Genomic DNA, 386 nt, shown 5'->3' with positions numbered 1-386 from the left:
GTTCTCTTTTTTTGTCTTTTTATATTTTTTCCTTACCTCCTTTTCGTAAGAGTTGGGTTGCGTTTTCTGGGTGCCTGATGTCCTCTGCCGGCATTCAGAAGTTGTTTTGTGGAATTTACTCGATGTTTAAATGCTCTATTGATGAATTTGTGGGGGAGAAAGTGTTCTCCCCGTCCTACTCCTCCGCCATCTTGGCTCCTCCTCCCCGTCCAACCATCTTTTTATCTGAAGGACACACTTCTTGCCTGTCTTCTGTTTCTAACCTCCTTTCCTCCCCGCCTTACTGGTTTCTTCAGAGAGTGTTTTCTTAACAGATCATTCTACTCAAATCAGTGACTCAGGCTCTACTTCTGGAAGAACTTGTTCCTAAGATGTCCATACAATTA

The sequence above is a fragment of the Bison bison genome, unplaced genomic scaffold (assembly GCF_000754665.1).
Source record: "Bison bison bison isolate TAMUID 2011002044 unplaced genomic scaffold, Bison_UMD1.0 scf7180017862165, whole genome shotgun sequence".
Taxonomy (NCBI): Eukaryota; Metazoa; Chordata; class Mammalia; order Artiodactyla; family Bovidae; genus Bison; species Bison bison.
The sequence above is the reverse complement of the archived record's forward strand: the minus strand, read 5'-3'. Positions refer to the sequence as shown.